Genomic DNA, 27277 nt, shown 5'->3' on the forward strand with positions numbered 1-27277 from the left:
GTGATGACTGGAAGAAAAAGTGAATTATTCTTTCTACCTGGAGAAGCCAAAAAATACACAAACAGAGGAAGGGAGGTTGAGTAATTTCCTGAGGATCATTAGGCATACTCAAGGTATTCCAAGAAGAATGTCATAGGCAGAGGACAGCAGGAAAAGCACAAGATAGCACAGCATGTTTGTTGTTCATATTTCTTAAATGAAAGTGATAACCATCAGAAAAGTTAATTTGAGTAAAGGGGATTTTTATTGGAAATTGTGGTAGACAAAATAATGGCCATACCAAGATGTCCACATCCTAATTTCCTAAGCTTGTGACTATATTATGCTACACAGCAAAGGGGAAGTAAAGTTGCCCATAGAATAAAGTTGCTAATCAATGGACCTTAATTAAAATAAGGACATGATTCTGGATCCTCCAGGAGGACTTAGCAAAATCACCAGAGTTTTTGCTTGGAGAAGAAGGAAGCAGGAGCATCACAACCAGAGAGATGAAACGGTGACAGACTCGACCAGCCACTATTGTTGGTTGTGAAGAAAGAAGAGGTTTATAAGCCAAGCAATGCTGGCAATCTTACATAAGTAAGAACAGACAGGAAAGTAGATTCTCCCCAAGAAACTCCAGAAAGGAACACAAGCCTGCCGACACCAGGATTTTAGCCCAATGACACCCATATTGGATTTCTGACTTCTAGAGATGTAAGGTAATAAATTTGTGTTTTAGACCACTAACTTTTTTCAGCAATTTTAACAGCAACAATAGGAAGTAAATGCAGAAATTTACTAAAGTTGTTAATGTAACTTAAAGAAGAACTAGGCATCAAGCCTCAGGAAGGGAAAGTATGACTGGACCTAGGTTCTGACATCACCAGAATGGTCCATTGTCTGCTTTCCTCTAGATCTATTGGCTTCATTCTCTGAGAGTAGCTCTCCCCATGGGGCAGGGTATCTGGCCACCAGTGGCTCCAGATTCCTATAATGATGGTTTTTCAATCAAAGAAAAAATCAGTTTCTCTATCTTGGCTCCAGTTTTTTTTTTAATGCCATGAAAAATATTTTATGGTTTCATTTTGGGTCAAAAATCCAACTTTTGAACTGCACTCATGGAGTGAATACTTCGTATTATTAGCCCAGCCTGTATCATGTGTCATCAATTTGGCAGATAGGGTGAGATCTGTTACCAAAAGAAAGGGGACAAAAATGTAGGGAAAATTGAAATAGAAATGCCCCCTACACCACACTGAATGAACTACATTTGGTTTACTATAGTGAGGAATCAACCCAAATTTATACAAATAGATCACACGAGTAAGTTCCAACTCTGTGGGCTTTAAATTATTTTCAGAGCTCCAGCGTAACAAAATATATGTTTATGAGCTTCCTGCCCGAAGTTGGAGAGTCATGACACATGAGTTCAATTTATATTAATTCCACCATCTTGTTTCAGTATAGGAAATTCAAGAATTGGCCAGCTAAGTGGAAGGTCAATTTAGAGAGACCAAAGCTTGGAATTAGATTACTCTGATAGTAACTTTCCCCATGGTACAGGGGATCACTACCAAGAAGTGGTAGTGCTTGGGGCCAGATTCAGCTGTAGGCAACAGGAAAGTCCACTCAGAATTCCTCAGCCTGTTGGACAATGCCTTGGGTGACTGGATTTAAGTCTAAGCTACACTCCTTCCTAATTTCATTACCTTAGGCTTGTCAGCACTGTAAGTCTTATTTTCATCATTTGTATTCTATATGTTGATCATAAAACCTGCTCTGTGTAAAAGCTTTCATTATTGTGAGTTTATATATATGAGACATTTTACTGGGTTCCAGGAAACTTCAGCTATGAAAAAAGCACCTGGGATACAAAGTAAAAACATAAATGAAGGGACGAGGCAGTAGTCTTGGTGTAGTAACATAGACCTAAAATCAAACAGGATCTGCAGTGAGATTAGCTTGATAAAAAGAAATTTAAGTTAGACAGGACTCCTGATGTTGTCTCTGCCAGCAGATGTGATGGATTGATGAGCCAAGGGAGCAGGGAAGCCTGGGTAAACATTCAATCTGCACATAGAGGAGGTCAGTTAGAGAGAGAGAGCAGGGAAACAGAGATGTCGTTATACTTTCAGTTCTGCCTATTCCCTATTCCCTGTCTCAGGTTTTCCCACTATGGAAACCATTCTTAAGCCTGACATTCATTAGGCAGTTTCTTTAAAAAAAAAAAAGAAGAAGAAGAAGATTCGAATAAACCTAGGAGAGGAACATCCAGCCAAAACTGTCTTCACAATAGGCCCAAATGGCAACTTCTTCCAAAATCTCAGAATTAGATCATTGCTGACTCTGAAGTCTTAGACCAGATAGACCTGCAGTCACTCAGTAAAGCGTGTCATTCAGTGAAACACAGTATTATTGTCAGGAGTTATTCCAGCCCATCTCCATCAGTTTCCTGGAGCTGCTATAGCATAGTACCATACATTGGAATGCTTAAAACAAAATAACTTCATGTCTCATAGTTCTGAAGGCTAGAAGTTTTAAACCATGGTGTTGGTATAACTACACTATGAAACCTGTAAGGCAATGCTTTATTGCTTTCCGTAGCTTTTGCTATTGCCAACAATCCTTGGTGTTTTCTGGCATGCAGCTGCCTAACTCCAGTCTCTGCCTTCATCATCACATGGCATTCTTTCCATGTGTGTCTGTCTTCAAGTGGCTGTTTTCTTATAATGATGCTAGTCTTATTAAACTAGAAACCCCTCTTCCTCCAGTCTGACCTCATCTTAACTTTCTTATATATCATCAATGACCCTATTTCCAAATAAGGTCACATTTTGAGAGATCCTGGAAGTAAGAACTTCAATATACCTTTTTTTGGGGGTACATAATTCAGCCCATAACACCATTCCCTTATTTTTGACCAACTCCTATTCAGAGTCTATATTCACCTAATTACTCATCCTGACTCCTTATCTTATATGTATCACTCATTTCTTACACTTGAGATTAGAAGTTGGCATATTGTTTATACAGACTTGAGAGAGAAAAGCCTCGAGCTGTCTGGGCATTTTCATCTAGCCCTTGTTGGTGTTACTATGAGCTGCCTGGCATTTACAGCTATGCCTTGTTGTTCTCCGGTTAAGCATAAACATCTTCACAGAACAGCAACATCAGACAAAGCTACTGTGAACATGAGCAATCAAGACAAAAAAAAAAAAAAAAAGTCCACTCTGTAATCATGTTTGAACACAGAGCAAAATACAAACACTATCCAAACCACACAAATGACCAAGTATCTCTCTATCTTGACCAACAGGAGTGACGGCTGCTTTTTTATTTTTTATTTTAACTGATTACTGATTTGCCTTGGTCTAGTCATCCCTCTTTCTAGGTAAGATTAATTAAGAAAAATAAATAAAATTACTCTAACTTTATAAGAGAATTTAATCCAGAGCAAAGTCTCACTTCTTTAAATCCTCCCAAAATCATGTAACACAACCCCAAATCTTATAGTAAATTCTTTGTAACACCCTTTTCCTGAGAAAACCAGTGCTTCAATGGTGTACCTTCTCACTGCAACAAATAATAAACCCAACTTGTTCAACTATGAGTGTGTTCCTGATGATATTTGACTGGAGGGCATTCACAGGCATTTTAATACATGCAAATTAGCTGAAATGTGATAACTGAATTGGAAACATGTTTTACATGTGGAATGTATCAACCTAACAAATGATTTCTATTCAGATTACACTGCAGATAGAAAAATGTAGGTATTAAAAAATGGTTGTATTTGCAATATTAATTGCTATACATATCTAGGGTTTAACTCCAGTTTTGTTTCTTTTATTTTATAAATGAAATCAAACTTAAGCTTTGATACCACAGTATGGTGTTAGGTCTAGTCTCTCTCTCTCTCTCTCTCTCTCTCTCTCTCTCTCTCTCTCTCTCTCTCTCTTTTAAGTGTCACCTTCCTTCGAATGGTCAAAAAACCTAGAAAATGTAGTGAATCCCTGCGGAATGACATCTATCCAACTTCTCCATCCAGTTGTGGGATGGAAGAGGGAAGGCCTAAGATATCATCTGGCCACAGCCACTGCTTCCGGCTGCCCTACAGCATCATAGTTGGAAATTCATCCTATCTTGCAAGTTCAGGTGGTCAGAACTCTTTGAGGCAAGACAATTCCAATCTCTCAGCACCTGCGCTACCAAAGCATTCTTATCTTGGTTCTCCAGGTCACAGCTGTTAGTTCTTGAGTCCTTCAGACCCAGCAACAGCAATTCCACCGCAGTGTTAGCCACAGTAGGACTGCAGTGTTAGAGGTGTGTCAGGTACCTGCCCCTTATGGACTGAAGACACTTTCCTTTTCCCTTTGTAAAGAACTGTCTCTCAGGGGTAGGGTAGCTCATCTTATTAACTCACGAATGTCTCTACTTTCATTTCCCTGACAACGTGAGGATACGTAATCTCTAGAGAGTTCTTAAATTTCCACCCTTTTCTAGGAGTGAAGGAACCTGTGCCTCAATGAGAAGCAGCTTTCCCAAGGATGACATGGGGACTTTCTAAGCCTTCTCAGAGTGGAACAGAAAAGAAAACCTTTTTTATAGCATATTTAAACACTCGGTGGGGTCATGCTGTGGCATATGTGTGACATAGTAACAGAAAGGTGCTTTATTTTGGGGCAGCTGCCCACTTGGACTTGTTTTCTTTAATTTACATTGGAAGTTGAGTTCTGTGGTGTGATTTATTTTGGTAATTTAGAAAATCAATACTTTTTGCTAATTCATGCTATCCCAATTTTTAAAATTTTAATTAGGTTTGTTCTACTCAAATTTTGTCATCACATTATTATCTTTAGCTTGAAAGAACAATGTATCCTTGTATTCTTAAAAATATTATTTAAATTTTTTCTAGAAAAAAATCAAATTATCATTGAAAGTATTTCCTTAGTTCTTAGCTCCTTTTTCCCAATGAAGCTATTATTTTTACAGTGTGATTCATAATAAATGTAATACTATCTAGATGACATCTATCAACAACAATTATGTTGTAACAGAACAGAGAATATCAATGCTTATTTTAAATCTGGTCAGGACTTTGTCTCTGACTACCTCCTTCCCCTCTTTCCCTTCTTACTACCCTGCTGCAGTACCTCAATTCTCAGATAAAAGTTTCAGTATCAAAGCATTGGCTTCTGCACAAGTCTTCTGAAGGGAACCATTATTTACCCAAATGTTACTAATGTTACTTTACTTGTATGAGTCCATTCTCACACTGCTCTAAAGAACTGCTCAAGACTGCATAATTTATAAAGAAAAAAGGTTTAACTGACTCACAGTTTCACATGGCTGGGTAGGCCTCAGGAAGTTTACAATCATGGCTAAAGGGGAAGCAGACATATCTTATATGGTGGCAGGTGAGAAAAAACGAGAAGGAGGAACTGTCAAACACTTATAAAACCATCAGATCTTGTGAGAACTCACTATCATGAGACCAGAATATGGGAAACTGCCCCCATCTTCCAATGAGCTCCCACCAGGACTGGCCCTTGACACATCAAGATTATGGGGATTACAATTTGAGATGAGATTTGGGTGGGGACATAGCCAAACCATATCATTACTTAACTTCAAAAATAAATGAGGTCTATTTACCAGGGATTGTGAAAGCAGAAAAACATTTCTATTATACTATTATCAAGTGAGAACTTCCTTGCTTAAAAGTGCTTCTTAATGTCCTAAGGAGAGCAAGTCTGAGAAGATGGGCCTTAGAATAGGTCAATTTTTGCTGGAACCAGAAAGAAGTAGAGAATGTAAGTTCTGGGACATCAGTTTATAAGAGTAGCTGGGGTAAAAGGAGTGGCAGTTTATAAGAGTAACAATTGTAAGAGTAGCAGGGGTGATGGAGAGATGGGTAAAGGATAAATATGTCAAAATTAATTTGTTTAATAGTTTTGGTTTGGCCTATTCCAAACGTTCATTTGTCTACAGTAGCATTTAGGATCTCTTAAAACAATTAACTAAAATTAATTAAGATAAGAAAATCAATTGTGTCAGGTGTGGATCTTTTTAATGAACTTAAGCTAAATAATATTCACTTTCTTTGCAACTCCTGATACATTCTTTCCTGATTATTACTATTGTCTTCAAAGACTCTTTTTAGAGCAGTTTTAGGTTCACAGCAAAATACGGAAGATATAGAGATTTCACATGTAGTCTCTGACCCCACACATGCATAACCTCCTCCATTATCAACATCCCACACAAGAGTGATACATTTGTTATTAGTGATGACCCTAAGTGACATAATATAATCACCCAATGCTTATAGTTTACATTAGAGTACACTTTTGGTGTTACACCTTCTATGAGATTGAACAAATATGCAATGACCCATGTCCATCATTATAGTAGACAGATTATTTTCACTGCCCTAAACATCCTCTATGTTCTGCCATTTCATTTCTCCACCATCCCAACTTCTGGTTATTTCAGAAAACTTTGAGTTAATTTTTACTCATAGTACATAGCTGTAATCTAGAAAGCTAGGAGACATGTTATGCCTTACCCATCACTGATCTCATCCTCCTGGAATGCAATTTTAGCCCTGGGGAAATCCAATTGCGATCATAAAAAAAAAAACCACATTTCCTTGATGCTTTTAACTCACTTTCTGTTCCTAGATAGTATTTATTTATTTCTGTTCTTTACAATCAGACATGGTGCAGAGAAAAGCTAAAAGGATAAACATAATGTTACTTTTCTGCTCAAAACTGATTCCAATGAAAATTGAATTCCCAATTTTCTGACAAAGAATATTTGATAGGAATTTTGACCCTGAATCTCATTTACTATATGCTTTTAAACAAAGCTACATGCATGTAGATTGTTCAAATTAGCAGAATCTTTAGGCATTTTCCTTTTTTTCTGTTATGTCATATTCTTGTAACCAGGTATCTCAGTTATAATTTTTTTTTTTTTTTTGAGACGGAGTTTCACTTGTTACCCAGGCTGGAGTGCAATGGCGCGATCTCGGCTCACCGCAACCTCCGCTTCCTGGGTTCAGGCAATTCTCCTGCCTCAGCCTCCTGAGTAGCTGGGATTACAGGCACGCGTCACCACGCCCAGCTAATTTTTGTATTTTTAGTAGAGACGGGGTTTCACCATGTTGACCAGGATGGTCTCGATCTCTTGACCTCGTGATCCACCCGCCTCGGCCTCCCAAAGTGCTGGGGTTACAGGCTTGAGCCACCGCGCCCGGCCTATAAAAATATTTTTTAATCATCCTATTTATTCATCCAAGGAATGAAGAGGTTAGAGGGGAGGAAAGGAAGAAAAATAAACTTCTTTCTTCCTTTCCTCCCCTCTAACCTCTTCATTTCTTCCCTCTCTAGACACTTTTCCCTGGCAATGCATGCATATCTAATTATACTGTTGCCTAAGAAATCCCAGAGGCTAATCTCGAAACAAACTACGTACAGAAACCCTGTTGTGGAATGCCAGATCTGTCCCCCAGACCCTGGCTGAGTGATGGATGAAAGGAGCACTCAGACACAGGCATGCAGTGAAAGAGTGGCTAGGGCCTGCTAAAGAGTAAGCAAGAGCCTTGATGAGCTGGAGCCACTTGCTTTTATTCATAGTAGACATAATGCCAAAAGCCTGGAGCCAACACAATCTACTTCCCCCCTTGCAGGGAGCAATCTTGCACATGGATAATCAAAGGTCAGTTTCTGGACGGCATAAGTAAATAACCCTTTTTAGATAAACTTCCCTAGATTTTCTTGCACCTACTTCTTGGCCTCTGCATGGAGGTAAAAGAACAACTGCCTTCAGCTTATTATCTCCTGAAGCTTTGCAGAGTCTTCTGACCTTTCAAAAGGCCTGCTTCTTTCCCTGTAACTTCCTCTACCATTCTGACCAATGCCCCGCAGTGGAATCCTCTTACTTTGGGAGAGTTGTGAAAAATGAGTCCACCATCAACAGGCCAAAGTCAAGGTAATGCCAACCAGACTTCCTCATGGGTGATTGCCCAAGATAACCATCATGAAGACACAAAGATCCTGCACCCTGCATAACTCCTCATGTCTCCCATACCAAGTTTCCCTTTAAAAGCCCTCTGGTAAATTTTAAAATTTAAGACGATACTTTAAAATGCAAACTTATCAGCTTCTTGGTTTGCTGGCTCTCTGATTAAACCCACTCTTCTGCCCACCAGCCCTTGCCTCTCTTGTTTGGCTTTCAAGTGGTAAACATCCAACCCTAGGCCCAGTTACATTCTGATAATGTAAAATTTCCCCATTTGCAGAATTATTACTTCAAAAATGCTTATTTACTTTGTATTGCTCAAGAATTTGAATTAAAGTATCTCTTTATTAAAGCACCATCAATATTGAATTTTCATCTGAAGGCAAGATTTTCAGTGAACAGAATAATAGAAATATTTCTTTCCTTTTTTGACATTTTATGTTGCTTTCAGTTTTATGATTTCTTTTGCATTTCAGTGCTTGACAAGTACAACATTCTAATATACCTTTAGAATAATGAATTCGTGACATATATCTCAAATAGTAGAGACATGGTTGAAAAGTCATGGAACTAGTTGGCAGAGAAGTTATTTCAAATTTTGTTCCTGTTATAAGCTATGTGATCATTGGAGAGTTACTTAAACTCTCAGATGCTCATTTTTTTTTGCTAAAAAAAAAACCCATAATTATCTATGTAGAGTTATTGTTAGACTTAGAGATAATGTATACAATATAGTAATAAGCTTGGCATATTTAGATACTGACTAAAAGGCAGCATTTACATGAAAGCCTTGGGATTTATGCATTAGGCAATCTGTGAGACAGGACCCAGTGAATCTTGTCTCCTTGTGTTCCTGGCCTTAGGCAATCTCCTCTTCTTTGGTGTAACTGGAATTATTGCCTTGCTTCTAATAAATAGAATGTGGAAGAGTGTGCTCTCTATCACAGCTCTGGTGTCACTTGTGTTGGGGGAAGCCAGATGCCATATTGTAAGGCAGCCCTATGGAGTTCCCCATGGGGTGGATGGCCTGTCAACAGCCATGTGAATGAGTTTGGACACAAATTGACTATCCCCAGTACTCTCATTCAGATGAGACTACAGCTCTGCCTAACATCCTGATTGCATCTCATGAAAGAGCTTGAGTCAGAAACACCCAACTAAACACCATTTTCTGATTTGACAGAAAATGGGAGATAGTGTCTGTCATTTTCAACTGTGAAATTTTGAGGTAATTTGTTATGACAATAGATGACAAATATGTCATAAAAAACATAGCACCTAAATTTTAGGAAAAAAATCATTTAATAAATTTATATGTAATTCATCATAAAACTATATCTGATGTGTGTTGGTATGGGAAAAGGTGGAGGGGGGATTATGAGGCTGTTTTATGAGACAGACTTTAGGCTATGTCTGTTCATCTGACTGTAGCTATGAATCTCAAAATGTGTCTATGAAACAGTAGTCTGCTTTTTTAAATGCTCCAAGAAACCAGAGCATTGTGGTCTCCTCTGTTTGGGAAACACTAATACATTTTTGAATCTTAGAAAATCACAATGAACATAGTATGTTATAGGCCCTAGAAATCTCAGAGCTGCTAAAATTTCTAACAGGTTAATGCTTTACTGTGGGCTGAATGTGTCCCCCAAATGCATGTATTGGAAACTTAATTCCCAATGCAACTATAGTGTGTACAGGTGGGCCTTTTGGGAAGTGTTTACTTCACGAGGGGTCCACCCTCATGAATGGATTAAGGCTGCTATGAAAAGGGCGTATGACCATGAAATTGCTCTTTTACTCTTCTGCCTTCTGCTGCAAGGACACGGCAAAAAGGCCTTCACCAGATGCTGGCACCTTGATCTTGGATTTCTCATCCTCCAGAACTGTGAGAAATTCATTTACCTTCTTTATAACAGAATATATGAGACTTAGCCAGTTTCAGATATTCTGTTACAGTAGCACAAAATAGACTAAGAAAAGCTTTAATGTTAAGCATCCCACAATAAGCTCCAGAAAATTGTGGGTTACTTCCACCAAAAAGTGATGAAACCCTGGCCTGTTCCTTATAACAGCGTGAACCTAGGTTATAAAAAGCTACTTACAATCAGTTTAACTTTGCCTCAGCCCCAGGCCTTAGGGGTTCAACCTTTCTGCAGAGCAAATGCTTTGCTATAAAATAGCAAGAACTTAGTGTTATAATCAACAGATGGTAATAGCTGCACAAGTTCTAATCTCACAACAGAGAAGAAATTGTTCCCAGTCTCATTCTCTCATTCCCATTTTATCATTTTCCTCTGATTTGATCTCAATAATTCACTTATTTGTTTCAGAAGGATTTGTTAATACCTTCTCCCCTCACAGTGCTCAAGAATATATATATATTTTTCCAATTTAAACTTCATGTCTAAGTACAGTTTTTGTTTTTTATAGAAGACTTGTCTTCACTGTGACTTACAGCATTTCTGCTAAATTTTGTATAACATCTTTGCAACATATTGAAAAATTCTTTGGATATGTTTGCATAACATTTCCAGCAGAGTGTGGAAGTTACTATGAAAATTACCCTTAAAATTAAAAACAGACGTTAAAAGTTTTGCCTAATTAGAAGGACTTTCTGATATTAAATTTAAAATGTTGGGATTTTACCATAAGCTATATCTGTGTATGTAGGTCTGTTCTTATTTGGCTGTAATTTTTGAGATTATCACTGAAAATGTTATTACACCAAATTTTCTTTCTGTGTCAGCTATGCTAATACTGTTGGAAAAATTTTACAAAAATTCTTCAGGTCATACATTTTTATGGAGTGTGCTAGATTAACAAATTCTCTTCTATGAGCACTAGTGACAACCAAAACAACAGCACTGGCAGTCATCGAGTGTCTGTGTGCTACGTACTCCACCAGGCATTTTACATGTAGGATTTTACAGCAATCCTACAAAACAGATATTATAATTCTTATTTTACACTTAAGAAACTGAAGCTCAGAGCTATTAGATCATTTTTTCAGGGTCTTAAAACTAGTGGGTGGCATAGCCAGTATTAAAACACAGAGTTATTTATTCCCAAAGCCGTGTTCTTAATAATTATATTGCTTTAACAATTTTTTATGTATTTTAACTTACACTCTCTGCAGTTCTTACATGAGGCTTCTTGACGTGGTGACAGGACAGGAGAGATCAAGACAGAGGCTCTCTAAGGCCAAAAAAAAAAAAAAAAGAGAGAAAAACTACTCCTCCCATCTCCTCTGGCTTAACCTGGGTTTACACTCCTTTCCTGGACCTCTTTGTATAATCAGCAACATCTGCATTGTTAGAGGGTGGACAGGGCATGGATCGTCTTAGCTCAAAGGTCAGTTTTAACAGCATAGAAGACAGAGTAGATAAAAAGATATATATGTTTTTTCTCTCTTTACTACTTACCAGAGTCATGCTTTCTAATATGGAAGCTACTAACCACATGTGACTTTTGAGCACTTGAATATGGTTAGTCCAAATTAAAATGGACTGTAAAACATACACCTCCCAAAACACATCATATTTCATTAAGACTACATAAAAAATGCAAAGTGTCTCATCTATAACCTTCATAATTATTTCATGTTAAAGTAATATTTTTTAAAACCTTAGCTTAAATAAAATATATTACTAAAATTAATTTCTCTCATTTCTTTGTATTTCCTTCAATGTAGCTACTAGAAAAGTTAAAATTGCATATGTGACTTGCCTCTGTGGTTTTCATTATATTTCTATTGGATTACATTGTCCCAGAGGGTAAATGACAGGAAAGGGGGAAAAATGCTAGTTTTCACAATTTCCCTGACCTCAGACCTGAAGCCTTGAAGATAACTGGTATCAAGCTCCTATTTTCCTGAAATGGAGTAAACAAATCCAGCAATCTGCAATTTCTGGCATCTTAAAAAAATGACTGTGAACAATTTTCATGTGTTTCTAAAAATATTTCTTCGACATGTGCTGCATGCAGCCCTGAATAAAGCTGCTGTGGATCAGGCAAGTTCATTTTTAGGTCACCGGCACTTATGTATCCACCAATATCTTGGGCCAATCTCATTATATTGTGCCAACTCTGAGGGAAGAACTGAGTCTTTACATTCCTTTGTAATTTTCTAGAAAATACTCCACTCATAATGGGTTGTCAGAAACATATCTACCTGAACAAAGTCACTTGTCCACTCATTCACCACCATCCTCTGATGATGAGACCTGTTTTATTGCCTGTGATTCATCTTTGTGAACATACCATGAGGTTTTGAAATAAATGTGAATAATGCAGATGTTGGATCTCGTGTTCTATAACTGTTAGATCAAGATAGTTGACAGTGTTGTTCACATTGTCTGTTTTTACTGTTTTTGTCTAGTTGTTTTATCAAAGGGAGTATTGAAATCTCTAACTATGGTAATAGAATTATTCATTTCCTTTTAATTCTTTCAGTCTTTGCTTCATGTAACCCAGCTTTTCTTTTTTTAATTGACAGATAACATTGTACATTTTTATCATGTATAAAAACATATTATGTTTTGAAGTAGATATACATTGTAGAATGTGTAAACATAGCTAACAAAGAAATGTATTACTCACATAGTTACAATTTTGTGGTGAGCACTTAACCTCCACACTTCACATTTTTCAAGAATGCAATATATTGTAATTAACAATAATCACTTTATTGTACAATAGATTTCTTAAAATTTATTCCCCCATCTAACTGTAATTATACATCCTGTGACTTAACATCTCCCCAAATCCTCCAAACCACCCCAGCCTCTGGTAACCACTATTCGACTCTCTACTTTCATGAGATCAACTTTTTTAGGTCCCACATATGAGTGAGAACAGACAGTATTTATCTTTTTGTGCCTGACTTATTTTACTTAACTAGGTTCATTCATATTGTCACAAGTGAATATTATTTTGTGTGGCTGAATAGTATTCTATTGTGTATACATACTACATTTTCGTTATCCATTCATCTATTGATAGATATTTGGGTTGATTCCACATCTCAGCTGTTGTAAGTAATGCTGCAACATTGGAGTGTAGATATCTCTTTCGCCTACTGATTTCCTTTCTTTTGGATATATACCCAACAATGGGATTACAGGACCATATGGTAGTTTTATTTTTAATTTTTTTAGGAACCTCCAAACTGTTTTCCATAATAGCTGTACTAATTTTTATTCTCACCAATTGTGTATAAAGGTTCCTTTTCTCTACATCCTTGCCAACATTTGCTATCTTTTGTCTTTTAGGTAATAACCATTCTAACTGGGGTGAGGTGATTTCATTGTTGTTTTGATTTGCATTTCCCTGATGATTAGTGATGTTGAACATTTTTTCAATACCTGTTGGCCATTTGTATATTTTCTTTTGAGAAATGTTTATTCAAGTCTTTTGCTCACTTTTAAACTGGGTTATTTGCTTTTGATATTAAGTTGTTTGAGTTTCTTATAAATCTTGGATATTAATCCCTTGTCATACATATAGTGTGCGAATATTTTCTCCAAGTTCTGTAGGTTGTTTTTTCATTCTGTTCATTGTTCCTTTTTCTTCAGAAGCTTTTTAGTTTGATGCAATCCCATTTGTCTATATATATATATATATTTTTTGCTTTTCTTGCCTGTGCCTTTGAAGTCCTATCCAAAAAATACTTGCCATCAAGTATTTTCTCTATATTTTCTATTAGTAGTTTCATGTCCTAATTTTTAATGCTTTATGTTTTTTTTTAAATCACTCTTTCCTTTAAAGTTATTTGTGTCTTTATACTTCAAGTGCATCTCTTGAGGACCACATTAACTTGATTGGGTCTTGTTTTCTTATCCCTCTGATAATCTACCCTTTAACTAGGAAACTAGGAGTGCTTTGTCCATTAACATTTTATAAATTATTTGTGTGGTAAGATTTAGGTCTGCCATTTAATAACTTTTTAATTTATCCCCTCTGTTTTCTCTTTCTCTTATCTCCATTCCTTGTCTAAGTACTAAATATTTGTCATACTTTAATTATAATTTATGTATTGGCTTTTTACCTAAGCCACTATTTTTAGTGGTTGTTCTAGGAATTACATCATACACTCTATTATGTTCATTTTCATACTGCTATGAAGAAATACTCGAGACTAGGTAATTTATTAAAAAACGAGGTTTAGGCCTGCCACCTGTTCCACTCCGTACTACTCCATACTCTTTTGAAAACATCACCTCCCAGCAAGAGGCCAAACAGCACAAAAATAGTTCATTAATCAACCAAAGCCAAGGACCCTCACAGAGGCCATTTCACCTCCCTGCCACCTCCACTGGAGCAGGTGGTGGTATCTATGACTGAGAGACCCACAGATGGTTCACATCACAGGGCTCTATGCAAACAACCCCCACTACCAGCCTGGAGCCTGGTAGAATTGCTGGGTGACTAGATCCAGAAGAGAGATAACAATCACTACAGCTTGACTCTCAGGAAGCCACCTCCTTAGGAAAAGTGGGAGAGTGGTACGTACTACCTCAAGGAAATGCCCTATGGGTCAAGAGAAGCTGAGAGACCCCCTGGGCCTGTGCTGACAGGTCATTTCCCAGGGATAGTTCACACTACTGCCTTGTGTTGTGATATGATGGATTCTTGTGGTCAGTTTTAAATATCTCATCAAATTGTAAGTCCCTCAAATATAAAAACTTTTCTCTTTGCTACATTGAAGGAAAAGTGAGTAATCAACAATTACTTACCACTGCTTAACTGAATTATATATTATAGTCAACAAATAAATGCCAGCTGACTTTCTAAAAAATGTCATCAAGTGCCTCCTGCTATTTTCCAGCTCCCAAAGCTATGCTATATTTCCTTGGGTGGCCCAAAGACCACTTGTAATGGGCCTTAGTTATTTTTTTCTGCCAACAATTGATTCCCATACTTTTCCTGGTAATTTCCTCTCTTTCTTTTTGGGATAACTTTTTCCATCTCAATACTCATTCCACTTGAATCTGGAGAAATTTCTAATCACATACTACCTTGACCCAGAAACTTAGTCTGACAATCAGTGGGATCTCTCCTTCTGGTCACAGGGTTTGGTTCATAGGTCAGTACATGACTTAAGCAAGACTACTGTGAGCTCTTCACTGGCAAGAAGAGAGGGCTTTTAATTTCTTTTGGTGTTGTTAAATTTAAATGGTATAAATTTGGGTAGCCTGTAGTCATGTCCTAGCCACACCATGCAGACCTGAGCGATAGACTCCTAAGTCATATGAAACTATGATCTGACTGCAATTAACAGTCCTAAGTGACAGAAGCCAGGAAATTTCATTCTCATTCTCCCTCTTTGCTTTAGCAATTTAAGCAAATTACATAAAATTGCCAATATTCCCTAATTTGGACTTACAAAAACAGCAATTTCATTTGATTCAATCTAATGGTTTGAATTGGCTGTCGATTGCAATGAAAATTGTATTACACTCAAAACAGTGTAGTATTAGAATAAGCAGATAAATCAATGAAATAGAATTGAGAAACCAGAAATAATCTGCATATCTATGGCAAATTGATTTTCATGATGATCAAGTCCAGTCAATGAGGTGTTCAAGAACAGTCCCTTTAACAAATTGTTTTGACACAACTGGATTTTCACATGCAAAAGAATAAAGTTGGATTCCTTCTTCTCACCATATACAAAAACTAACTTAAAATTGATCTGTGACCTAAAGCTAAAATAATAAAACTCTTAGAAGAAAACAGGAGTAAATCTTTATCCCCTTGGGTTTGACAATGGATTCTTAAACATGACACCAAAAGCACAGGTAAAAAAAGAAAAAGTAAATAAAATGTACTTCAAAAACTTTGAAAGTTTTGTGTATCAATGGACATCATCAGGAAAGTGAAAAGATAATCTACAAAGTGGGAGAAAATATTTGCAAATCATTTACCTGATAGGAGTTTCATATTCATTATATATATGTATATATTTTAAAAAACCAAAACCAGTAGAAAAGTAACCCAATTTAAAAATGGTCAAACAACCTTGTATAGGCATTTCTCCAAAGAAGACATAATGGCCAATAAGCAAATAAAAAGCATAAATGGCATGGGCAAGTTACTTCAGAAACATACTGAAAGTTCCTTTATTTCACCAAACTGTATAATCAGAAACATTTGTGTTTTTCTGAAAACCTTTAGCCAAATCAAAGCTGCAAATCAATTTATGCATGAGCAGTGACAGTCTTTTGTATGTCATTGAAATTGCTGTGTTTTAAAATTGACAAATGCTTGGAAGTTAAAATTGCAACTACACACATTGCTTGCAATTTTATGTTCTTTGCAAATTGTCATTATGCATATTTTTGGAAATCTGAGAAATTCCAATTTAGAAACTCATTTTTCTTTCTATCATCCTCCTTTGTATTCCAACCTTCTTCCAAACCAGGCTATATCTTCTAAAGAAACTCTGCAAAGAGATCACTCAGATTCAATTACTCTCCTTTGGCAAATACAGAGTGTTAGAACTGTTTATATCACATTGAATTTTAAGTAAGGTACTGCTCTTTCTAGCTTCTCCAGAATTTATGAGGGGAAAAAAAAAAGCCTGGTCAAAGAATTTAAAACTGGTCCTTTTCCATTTCATCAGCTTTGGGTGAGTTATTTACCTCTTAGAACTTTAGTTCTTTTTTACAAAATGGGAATAAGACTCCTTGATCTACTAACATTACTGGATTGTTGAGATGACTATGAGGATATTGGATAGGAACAGGCTCTGTAAAGAACAAAGTGCAACTCTGAGAATAAGTAATACAAATAACAGCAAAGGGTCCTGGAAGTTTAGTTATTTGATTAGCTGTGTTTTCAAACAAAGAGAAAGTTGTACTGCTTCTGGGCAGTATTTATCCTTACTACTAATTCTCTTAATACCTGAAAGGACAACCTCTGAATATTAGGAGCTGAGATAGCAGCCTGAAAGAGCTCTGATCTCTAAACAGACAGAGATTATATTTAAAAACTACAGCCTCATCCAAGGCAAAAATGGACAAGGAGTTTGCTCTCTAACATGAAGAAACTCCATAATTCTTTACACTAGAGAGCAAAGTCCTTCTCTTAGTTCTTAGAAAGTTGAAGGGATCCCAAACTTGACCATTTGCTCAACACTTGCTCTCCCTTGAAGGGAGCCACACTTTCTGCCACTTTATACAAAACCCTTCCCATAGAGTACGATATAAGGGCAAGATGACTATGGGGAAAACAGACCTACTCAAACACTGAAGAAATAAACACCGACTTTGAATCAACTAGGTGCTAAATTAATAAATGCGTATAGACTAGAAAAATCACCAGACATGAAGAGGTAAAAATAGAAGGAAAGGGAAGGATTTCATTCAACAAACAGAAATGATAGAAGAAATAGAGATAATTTAGCAAACAGAAAGGAAATTGCAAATAATTCTAACTATTTTCCAGAGTGAAAGATATATTGTAGCCATAGTGTAATACTGTACTGCCATGCAAAGGAAGCTACCAAAGACCAAGGTAGTATGCTTGCAAATTAGAAACAGAGTTTCCAAAAATGTATGTGGTCTGGAGTCATGACTAAAAACAAGAGTTTTCATCTGGAAAATAAAGTTAGTCTTCTATAAGACTATGCAAATACACAAAATGGGAAAAGAATCTGGAGAAAACGGAGAGGTAGAAAATTATTTCAGAGATACAACATCCATCTAAAAGGAGTTCCCATAGCATAGATATTAGAAAATGAAGGTAGGAGGAGTCATTTAAAAAATAGTTTTTTTAAGCTGAAAAAATTTACAAATTGAAAAGTCTTAATAAGTACCAAAGTGGGATGAATGAGGTAAACACACACAAATTACAGATAGATAGATGATAGATATAGATAGATGATAGATAGATACATAGATAGATAGATAGATAGAAAGACAGACATCTTGGTAAACTTGCAGATATTCAAACAGAAAGAGATTACCCTCAAGCGGTAACCTTCTGAGCATTTTAGTGTCTATTCCAACAGATTGAGACACCAGGAGACAATAGAAGAATAGTTTCAGGGTACTGATAGAAAGAGAGTTTAAATTTAGGGTTCTATACGCAGCCACATTAGCATTCACATGTGAGGACAGAGTAAAGATGTAGCTTGCAAAATTGATAATCATCCACAGAGTTTTGCTGAAGAATTGTTTAAAAATACACTGTAGCAACATAGGAAAAAAATTCAACAGCAAGGGAAGCAAGAAATGGTAGTGAGCAATGAAATCAGTAAAATCATGGTTAATTCTAAATAAGTTTTAATATATAATATAAAAAACACACATGGATGCAGCAAATCACTATGGCATGTATATAACTATGTAATAATCCTGCACGATCTGCACATGTACCCTAGAACTTAAAGAAAAAAAAAGCAAAAAAAATCACACCAAAAAAATCTGGAAATAAACTACCAGCTAATCTTAACATGAGAAATGAAGAGGGGAAAGATTAACTGAGTGGAAGGGTAGACATAGGATAAAATGAAGAAATGATATAACATGTGTGTGGAGAGAGATGACACTAATCATAGAAAAACATGTTTACTTTATGTTAAATGTAACCATTAAGAAAAGGGAAAGATGATAGCAAACTTTCAAAGCAGATAAGTACAAAACATTGAACAACAAAAAAATCAATCCAGTAAAAAAAAAGAGAAACAAACATAAGAAAGTAAATCAAAATTGTAATACAAAATGATGAATATAACTCTAATTGTTTTAATCACAGCAATATTCACTGATTTTAAAAACCTCAGGTTACATTAAACATTTTTATTTTATTCTTTTTATAGGAAACATACTTAAACATAACAGAAAAAAATGGAATATACAGGATGTGGAAAGATAGAATAGGTACATGCAAAACACAGAAACTAGGATTGGCAAATTAACACCAAGCACAAAGTTCAAGGCCAAAGCAATTGAACCAGATAAAAGGTATAATCAATCTATGTCGAAAATATAAACTTCTGCTATTTTTCAACATGGTTTCAAACTATATTAAGCATTAGAAAAAATGTTATGAAAACTGACAAAAAGTCCACAGATATAATGGGAGACTTCAGAGGCCTCTCTCAGAAATCGATAGATCACTTAGAAAACAAGATAGAGAGCTATGCTGTCCAATATGGTGGCCACTAGACACATGACTATTGAGTACTTAGTATGCAGTTAATTCAAATTGAGATGTGATATGAGTGTAAAACACACTGGATTTTTGAAGATAATACAAAAAAGAATGCAATATGCCTAGTAATGATTTTTATTTTGATAAAACATTTAAAAAAAGAGTATCTCAGTAGTTGTCATTAAATAAAATATATTATTAAAATTAATTTTACTTTAATTTTTTAATGTGGTTATTAGAAATTTTAAATTACGTATGTGGTTTGCAGTATATTTTGGTTGAACAGTGGTGGTAAAAGGATTTGAGTAACACAAAATGTAAACTTCATTTAATGGACAAATCTAATTATAGTTTAGCTTTGTAGTACCCCCAAAATAGACAAATCTTTTTATTCCAATATCTGTGAGATGTTTATAAACTATATGAAGTATTAAATCTCTTGGGAAAATATCAGTGTATTTCTCCAAAGACAAAAATCAAAGGCAAAAGCAAACATAAAACAAACTAAGAAAAAAAAATCAGTTTTCCACAAGTGATATTATAATGGCTATTATCAATCTAAATGATCCTTGCACTAATGTATTTTGAGACATATATGGACAAGTAATGACTACGAAATGTCTATTCATCTGCAGCCTGGCACTGATTCTTTACAGAGGACCTTGATACCTTCTCGTCTCAAGAAGCCTTGATAACAATGACAGCAGGGTGGAAGCTTCAGGGAGAGAATATGGATAAGCCATTGCATAGAACTGAGGCCACCTCTTCTTTCCAACCAGGTTGATGAAATAGTGCACCTTCAGCTACAAGTCATAGGAGAACCAGCAAAGCTCTTACAGTCATGTTGTATTTCATCCACCTGTATTTAGAGCAATGCTATATTTTATCCATCTGCTATTTAGAGCAAAGTTTATTGAGCCTGAGTTCTGAACAAGCTTCTGAGCTGCACAGAAATGAACATAGGCTAGTTAGTGCAGTGCTTAACAACATGGACTTTGGCATCAGACAAACTAGGGTTTGAAACTCAGCTTTTCCAGTTATAAAACTTGGACAATTTTCTTAACTTCTGTGAGGCTCAGTGTTCTTATCTGTGAAATGAGCCTAATAATAGCAAATTAAATATAATCCCTGTAAAGAAGGCAGCACAGGGCTTGGCATAAAGCAGCAATTAAAAAGAAAAAGTTTGCAATGTTCATATCATTGTTATTTTGGGAGTTAGCTTCAGTAAAAAGTGAAAGAAATACAAGTCAGAAGGAATAGAAAAGGAAAGACATGACACAAGAAACAAAATAGTGTCTTAGGGGAAGTACAAGTAATTTGATCTATTATAAAACAAAGAGTGGCAGAGAAGAATCTGCTGAGATAGGTAATGGCTATGTCATGGGAAACCTTCAGCTGTCATGCCAAGGAGATCGGCCTTTATGAAGTAATAGATAGCTTTTAGGGGATTGTCATGACAAGGAAAACCTTTGAAATCTGTAATGACAAGGACAGATTTGAATTCTAGATAGATGACTCTCTCCACACTGTGGTAAGTGCACTGGAGTGTCAAAACCTCTGCAAAGTGTAAGAACTAGAAGGCCGTGACAATGACTCACAAGTCAGTGAGCCTTGACAAATCAGTGATGGTAGAAGTAAAGTACCAGAGATGGAGCTGATGTGTTTAAATACATACCTACACATATATGATAAAAGTAGTCAAAGTATATGATTAATTCTAAGTGGAAAGAAAGAATAAAGTAGATCTAAGTGATCAAGGTATCACCAGAGTGTCTCCCTTGGACAAATGGTGGTACCTAGAATAGTGATTAAAAATACATGAGGAAGAGCAAAATTGGAAGCAAAGATGGAAAGTTCAAGTTTGGATGTGTTGAGTGGCATGTGTCTATGGGACAGCTACCTATATAAGTTTAGAAGGAATTTGTTCAGTAATACCTGAAACTAAGGGAGGGTGGAAGTAGTGATGTGTGAGTCAGTGGCACAACTGGGAGTACAAACAGTAATATGCCAGGCAGATGAAGAAACATCAATTAAGGAGACTGAGAAAGTATAATCAGAAAGATAAGAGAGAGTGGAGAGTCTGATGTGACAGAAAATACAGGAAAAAAGTTTCCAAAAAGCAAAGTTTTCCATAAAGTGAAAGACAAATTTTAAAAAATTCATTAAGATAATGACTGAAGAGTGTCCTCTTACTAAAACAAAAACAAAAAACAAAACAAACAAACAAAAAACCAAAGCCACTAGATTGCAATCATTTAAGGGAAGACTGGGACCACAAATGAAATCAAAATATGTAAGAAAAGGTAAGAACTCAAAATGAAAAGATTTTAAAACATTGTTAAACTGCAGCCTGCTGCATATTTCAATTTAAATGTTCTGCAAGCACAGCAAGATCAACGCCTTCAAACTTGATCTCCTTTCCACTCAATATTTTGTATGGGATTTCCATATATTTATAGGAGAAGAGAAAGGAGACAGTAGAGATGATAATGGCGAAAACATAGGAAAAGATACAGAAAACATGGGAAAGATAAGGGATGACTAGTAGAGAACAATCCTAAAAGAGATGAGAGGGACTGATATCATGGTCACACTGAAGATGCTTTGTTTAGCAGTAGGTAGAAACAATTCCCATCCTCTGAACCTGGAGGTAAGAAGGTGTTTTAGGCAATGGATGAAGTCTTGTTGTAGAACAAGGTGAGTTTGAAATATATCAGTGGAGTCATACCGTCATCGTTCAAGAGTGAAGAGTGTTAGGAAGGATGAGGATTTTTGAGGAGAGTGGTGAAAAAGTTTAAAATTATTTTTGAGGGGATCAGAGGTAGAAGAGGACTAAGAAAAAATAAAGACAATATTGAGTGGGCTCTGCCTAACTATGCAAATCCCCTCACTAGCCTGAGTGGGATAGAGAGGTATTGCAATGCTGATCTCAAATGGCTGGGGGTTATACTAAATGGGTGCAGTAGCACAAGGGTACTGGGTGGTTTAGGGTGCAGGTGAGAGTTGTTGAATGGAATATCCATGAAACTCTGACAGAGAGGGGAAGTAAGACAGATCGGATGGGTCCTAGAGAAGTGAGTAAAAGGGAAAGGACAAAAAATAAATGTGAAGGAGGTCTCTTTGATGTAAAATAACAGAGAATCATGGAATTAGGAATACAAAAGAAATGGATGGATAGAGGTTATGATTTTAAAAGTCAGTTACTAAAGTCAATTGATTTAGAGATGTTTTTGGGGGTGTTGAAAAGGTCTATGGTGTGAACAACAAGGTGGCTGACTAAATTGGAGACAAACATCCCTGGGGCTCTTCATGCTAATGAAAGGAGGGGCCTAGTGTTGGATTTTCAAAGTGGCAATTCAGTTACCCAGGATGGTGACTCAACACAAGATACAGCTAAAGTCTAAGCCAGATGCCAAGAATCATAAGAAATGCGAGGATGTAACTAGCGAAGCAGTAGATGAGAGAGCCAAAGATCTAGTTTCACATCTTGGAATATGGATGCAGTAGGCTGAATAATGCCCACCCTGCAAAGATATCCACATCCTTATTCACAGTATCTGTGAATTTGTTACCTTACGTGGTAAAGGAAACTTGGCTGAGATGATTAAGGATCTTGGGATGGGAAGATTTTCCTGGAGTATCTACATGGGCTTAGTGTCATCACATGGGAACTTAGGGAGGTAAGATGGTAAAAGTCAGAGATAAAGAGGTAATGACAGAAGCAAAGGTTAAAGTGATGTGGGGCCATAAGCCAAGGAAAGTGGATGGGTGGGTGGCCTCTGGAAGCTGGAAAGGGCAAGGAAACAGATTCTTCTCTATTCTACTGGTTCCAGTGGGAATCCAGCCCTACCTTGATTTTAGGACTTCTGATCTCCAGAGCTGAAAGGTAAGTTTGTGCTGTTTTAAGCCATTGAGTTTGTGGTAATTTGTTACAGAAGCCATAGAAAACTAATGCAATGGTTTTGTACAAACTCACACAGGGAGTGCTAAAAGTCTTGGTGGAGACCATTGTCACCTCTGCTGGGAAGATACATGCCTAGGTGTTGGCATGAGGAAGAGGAAGCCTACAGGAAGGATAATTAACCTCATACCCTGGCTGGGTGTAATGGATGGAGTGTCCTTGAGTTATGTGTGATCATCTGCTGCTCATGATTCAGCTCTGATTTCCATCTCTTGGTGTTCAAGCAATAATTCTTGTGGTAGCTTCTTATAGTCAGCTCCTCATTCCAGTTGCCATGGCCCTTTCAGGTCTGGTATTCTCTTGGGATCTCCCCTCCACTAATCTTGCTTTTTTAAAAAATAAAGGAAATATTTATTACTCTCTGATTGAAATGTTCTCTGAGTCACCTGAATGAATTTGTATTTTTAGACCCTCAAACCTGGAAGGTATCTTTTTCTTTCTGCTTTCTGACTAGTTTTACCTAGGACTGGATGTGTTGATTACAAGCCTACCATCTTCTTTAATGGGAGGTAGGCACAGAAGGAAAGAGGTTATATCCTTATAAATACAGGAAACGGAAATCAAGAAGTGATTCTGGGCAGAAAGATGTCAGAAGCTCAGGAAAGGATATCTGGTTACCTACACAAAAGCTCAAGTAACAAATATAGGGTATCAGAGTTAGAAGGCAGCTTGCTTTTTACTTCATTCAGAGCCGGCTGTTCAGTCTATGCTCTATGCGCAGTGTAAGAACTGGTCCTGGAGTATGAGTTCTGAGTTCAAAGATTATATGACTCTAATACAAGGAAAAAGAGGACCATGGAACAAAATAGCCTTTGACAGGACATTTCTCTATATTCCACTGGGTTCAGTCTTAAGAGTTATACAATATTAAAGGTAGAGACGTCCTTCAAAGCAAGAAATACCAGTGATGATTGAGTATTGTGTATTAAGGATTAAGGCTATGTGTTAAGTACTTTATTTCTGTTCAATCCTAACAATCAGTGTGTGAGGCTGACATTATTATGCCTGTCTCACAGAGGAAGAACCTGAAACTCAGAGAATTGTCAGTGATCTGCCATAGGCATTCAGCTCAAAGGTATTCAGTAAAAACCTGAGATGGCAATCAAACCTACTTTTGAGTGACTTAAAATCCAGAAGGTGTGCTGTCTTTATTTCCACCATATTGCTTCCCAGTAGTCTCTATTCTTGTGCAGTCTTATTGTTATGCTGATGTGAGAAGGCAGACAGCTTTAACATTTAACACATTTCTGGAAAATATTATGTCAATATTTCCTCTTAGAACCACAGGTCTTTCAGCACCTAGCAAAATGTCTGTAATCTGGATTCAGCTTATTTCTGGCCAGTAAAGCACAGTTGAAATCACATTGCTTCAGTTTCTAATTTAATGGAACATTAAGCATCCATTTCTGGTACCTAAATTGTACTGACTCTGTTATTTATAGAGCTTACATGCAAAGTGTTTAACTGAAATATGGAAATAAAAATAGGAAATGGATGGGTGCTTGCCATTGAGTCTCATAAGTGATCCCTTAATATTGTTAAGTCCATTAGGTAACGAGCGTTAAACAATTTTAGGAATTTTAAAATAAATACAATTTCCTTCAGTTAATGAGCTTCTAGTTTTTCTTCCGTGCTCCAAACATGTGCTTCTGTAAATAGTCAGGTCATTCATATTTTATTCAGACATCTCTTGTTAATGGTTGTGCAGTAAGTCTTCTTCCTTCTTCTCTCCCTCCTTCTCTCTCCCTCCCTCTCTTTCCTTTTTTTCTCCCTCCCTCCCTCCCTTCCTTCGTTCTTTCCTTCCTTCCCTCCTTCCTTTCTCCCTCCCTTCCTCCTTTCTTTCTTTCCTTCCTTCCTGTATTAGATCAGGCAAGGTCCCATAAGGTCCAATCCTCTCTTTCTATGCAATGGCAGCCCTGTATGTATCCCACCAGGCATGTCCTTTTCCACATCAGACTATACCAGGGGATACCACCCACATTCCTTCAATTTCCAAGTATCACGTGATATTTTTCTGATGTTCTGGGCATCAGGTGATTTACATCACAGAACACAAATGATTGAAAGAAATATTAAACACCTGGACTCCATCCACTTTCCCTCTCACTGAAGACTTCATCCAGGCTGCTACTCCAAGGAGAGCTGTGGCTCATCACCACATTGCTTGGCTTCTTCTCCCTCTACCTGCTCTCCCCTCCCCATACTATCTTCTCAAACACTCAGGCTTTCCAGGGAAGATAAATATTCTTTATACTTCATTATGCATAGCAATTTAATTCTCTCTTTTTCACTCTTTGCCCATCCTGATCATGCCATGAAGGCATATTCTCACTCATATATATGAGTTAAAAAGGTGGACCTCATGGAGGTAGAGAATAGAATGACAGTTATCTGTGGTTGAGAAGGCTAAGGGAAGGGGAGATAAAGAAATGTTGTTTAATGGGTATAAAAATATCATTAAATAGAAGAAAATGTTTTATCATTTGACAGTACAGTGTGGAGACTACAGTTAAAAATAATTCATTGCATATTTCAAAATGGCTAGAAGAAAAGAATTGGAATGTGCTCAACATAAAGAAATAATAAATTCTCAAATTGATGGATAACTCAATTACCCTCATTTGATTATTACATATTGTATACATGCATCAAAATATCACGTGTCCCATAAATACATACATTATATATCAAAATTTTTAAAACTTTCATACTAGAACAAAAGATTACTTTGCTAAACAAAGAAAGTGATCTGCACTCAGGAATTGTGCAGTCAGAATTGACTGTATACTTAGATTATTAATTGTTTCCCTTTGAACCTCACATTTCTGATTGAGTTTTGAACTCATAATATTTCTATACATTAGGCAGGACACCGTTGGTAGGAATGTAAATTACTTTAGCCACTGTAGAAACTGGTTTGGAGATTTCTCAAAGAACTTAAAACAGAACTACCATTTGACCCAACAATCCCATTACTGAGTCTATGCCCAAAGGAAAATAAATAATTCTACCAAAAAGACACATGCACCCATATGTTCATCACAGCACTATTCACAGTAGCAAAGACATGGAATCAACCTAGGTGCCCATCAGCAATTAACTGGATAAAGGAAATGTGGCACATATATACCATGGAATACTAAGACCCAAAGCATGTTATTTGCAGTAACATGGATGAAACTGGAGGCCATTATCCTAAGCAAATTAATGCAAGAACTGAAAACCAAATACTGCATGTTGTCACTTATAAGTAGAAGCTAAACACTGGGTACATACAAGTATAAAGATGGGAGCAATGGACAATGGGAACTGCTGAAGGAGGGTGGGAGAAAGGAAGGGAGGGCTTAAGGACTGAGGGACTGCCAACTGGGTGCTGTGCTCACTGCCTTGGGTGACAGGATCATCTATCCCTCATACCTCAGCATCATGCAGTGTTCCCATATGACAGACCTGCACATGATCCTCTGAATCTAAAATAAAAGCTGAAATTATTTTTTAAAAAAGTTAGGCAGGACTTAGCAACATTATCCCCATTGCATGGATTCTGAGTCTGAGAGTCTCCATGACTTACAGCTGAAAAATGATAGTTCTAGAACTAGAATGTGAGCCATCCAAAGCCAAGTCTATTTGTGTCTTTTTGTTTTGTGTCCTACACCATGCATGGCTCTACAGACATTCACAGTTTTAGCAGATACATGGAAAGGGTGTGACTATTTGGCTGCTATTGGAGCAACGCATTCTGATGAGCATGATTTCTATAAGTTAGCAGGACATATCCATTGTTGGTGGAAACGTACATTACTTCAGCCACTATAGAAAGTAGTTAAGTAGTTTGGCAATTTCTCAAAGAACTTAAAACAGAACTACCATTTGACCCAATCATTGCTGAGCTCCTAAGGAATGCAATACACTGTCTAAGAAAGGGTGGCATTAAATTCTTCTCATAATGGCATAAAATGTGATCACCCAGTAGCGGAAAAAGAAGGGGAAAAGAAAGTTGTATCTTATGAATAAGCTCACAGGTTGGAATATCAGCCTAGCTCCACCACTAACCACTTCCCATTGAGACCCTGGATTGGCCTACCAGTCATGTCCTAACAGGAGATATGGCTAAAAGGAGTTTCAGGAAGAGATTATTTTTGAAGTTATAGG

The sequence above is a fragment of the Saimiri boliviensis genome, chromosome 12 (genome assembly GCF_048565385.1).
Source record: "Saimiri boliviensis isolate mSaiBol1 chromosome 12, mSaiBol1.pri, whole genome shotgun sequence".
Lineage (NCBI taxonomy): Eukaryota > Metazoa > Chordata > Mammalia > Primates > Cebidae > Saimiri > Saimiri boliviensis.